At 35.0% G+C, this 2,505-nt stretch overlaps 1 pseudogene; it reads right to left on the reverse strand.

Annotated features, from left to right (window-relative positions):
* Positions 1-1,233: 1,233 nt before the first annotated feature.
* Positions 1,234-1,635, reverse strand: LOC102886413 (annotated as a pseudogene).
* Positions 1,636-2,505: the final 870 nt, after the last annotated feature.

Below are 2,505 nucleotides of genomic sequence, written 5' to 3' on the forward strand. Positions count from 1 at the left end.
AAGAGCAAGTGAGTGGTATTGAAAGATTTAAGTGTCAAAGAGAAAGTAATTTGCAAAGAGAAAGGGAAGGTTGTAGAAAATTACCAAATTATGAATATAAGTATGTATCAGGAAACTCTTTTTTTACTTGGAAAAACTTACTGAAGGTAGGAAAAAAATCAATTATTTAAATGCATTTTATATAATAATGTTTAAATATTCTGTGTGCTGTTTATTTTAGATAGAAATCATATTTTATATGAAAATATTAATGTAGTTTTAGTCTGTAACTTCAGATTGACATTTTACATATCCAAGTTTGATATATATATATATATTTTGCTTTAAACGGTATCATGCATGCCATTCCTACTGTCTCTGTCTTTATTCATTCAGAATTGGAAGATATAGCATTATGTAGTACTGTATTTTAAACGAGGTGTTTATATCATAAGTAATAGTACTTTCTGAAATTGTGTGCCTTTAAAAAATAAAATGGATTATACATATACTCACTCTCTTTTGGGAAATGTATTTAATATTTAATACAAAATATTTGGTGCTGAAATTTGAGAAACTTTTTGGAATCAACTTTGCTTGGAATGGAAAGAAGATATTTTAGTAATTGGAACAAAGGAAATTTTATTCATTTCTAGCAATAAGTTATACCTGTGACAGCATGCTTGCTGCCCCATATCAGGCAAAGGGTGCCATTCGTGAATAAGTCGTACCCTGTTCATGTTTCTTTTTCATGCAATGCATGCAAGTTTTATAGTAAGATCAAGTAATGAGCCTCTTTCTTTTAAGAACATACAATATGAAAAGGTCATGCTCCAAAACTAGGTGGTGTGTATATCAGTATAATGACATTTTTTTTTCAAGCTCTTTCCCATGCCATGAAAGCAACATTCAATTTGTTTTACGATAACTGCTTTGTTTTTTAAAATAGACTTTATTATTTAGAGCAGTTTCAGGTTCACAGGAAAATTGAGAGAAAAGTACAGAAATCTCTATAAATTTCCTTATATCCTTGGCTCTACATATGCGTAGCCTTCCCCTTTATCAACATCCCCCACCAGAGTGATATTTTTATTACCATTGACCAACTTACACTGACACATCATAAGCACCCAAAGACCATAATTTACTCTCAATTTTTTTTTTTTCAATAAAAGGCAAACTTATACTGAGGCCCCAAAGCCAAAGGGTTTTAGCAGGAGGCTGCCCTGTTTGCCGAGGAAGTGGCAGAAGGACTTATTTGACCTTCTTTTTGGGGTGTAGTTTGTCAGTGTGGCCACACTTCTGTTTGCTCTAGTTGACAGCATGGGGATGCAGGCAGGCATAACACTTGCGGCATATCATCTTGTCTCAGTTGTACTTCTGGGCCAGCTGGTGGAGAGAGGGCTTGATGATGTTGTCCCGTAGCTGAAGAACCAAGCACAGTGTGGACTCTTTCTGGATATTATAGTCTGAGAGAGTGTGGCCATCCTCCAGTTGTTTGCCCACAAAAATCAGATCCTACTGGTTAGGTAGGATGCCCTTTTTGTCTTGGATTTTAGCTTTGACATTCTCTGTGGTGTCACTGGGCTTGATCTTGAGTGAGATGGTCTTGCCAGTCAGAGTATTCACAGAAATCTGCATCTCTGTGTCTGCTGGGGAGGCTGCTTGGCTGCCTTGTTGAAGAAAAAGTGTAAACTTTTTTTTAAAGTCAGTATAGCATTTGCTTAGATCCTGAGGTGCATGTAATAGGAATCTGTTGTTCACCTATGTATTTGAATCATTGTGATAGCTTTCTTATCTGGGTAGGCAAGGGAATGAGTGTAAAGGAAGCTTCAGCTCTTCTTTTCCAGAGATGGTCTTAATGATTTTGAACATGTTGTGAAAGACAAAAGAAGATCAAATGGTAATCCTTCTTAATTAATATAACTAGTAATTTGAATAAAGAAGAATATTCTTTTGAAGCTAAAGGATAGCATTCAGATTACATTCTTCTTTACTCTGGATTAAAAAAAAAAAAACTATGTATTTTTCTCAAATTGGAGCAACATGCATATGGTGTTTGACATCCAGAATCCCTTCTGTCTTTCTAAACTGAAGCTTAGATGTAATATTCTTTTGATATGCTTCATATTTGCCCTTTAAGCTTAACACTCTGTCTTCTACCATTATTGCTAGTACCACTATTAATGATGACCAATATTTAGTATTTTCTACATGGTGGACATTCCGCTAAGCAACTTACATATAGGTGCTCAATTTTCTCCCCAAACCTGTGAGTTAAATACTATTATTTTATTCTTAAGCAGAGTTAAAAAGTAACTAAGACGGAGAGAGAGAGATTTAATATCCTTCCCCAAATTCAATTTGATGGAAGCTGAACTTGAGTTGGGATTTTTCTGATTAAAAAGCCCATATCCTTACCTTTTGCAGATTTGTGGTGTTTGGTGTAGGACAGTTCATTGTTAAGCTTTGTTGCGCTTTGCAGGACTGGTAGGATATCTTATCCAGTCTCTAAATGATAGGAGC

This window comes from Pteropus alecto, unplaced genomic scaffold (genome assembly GCF_000325575.1).
Source record: "Pteropus alecto unplaced genomic scaffold, ASM32557v1 scaffold20, whole genome shotgun sequence".
Classification (NCBI taxonomy): Eukaryota; Metazoa; Chordata; class Mammalia; order Chiroptera; family Pteropodidae; genus Pteropus; species Pteropus alecto.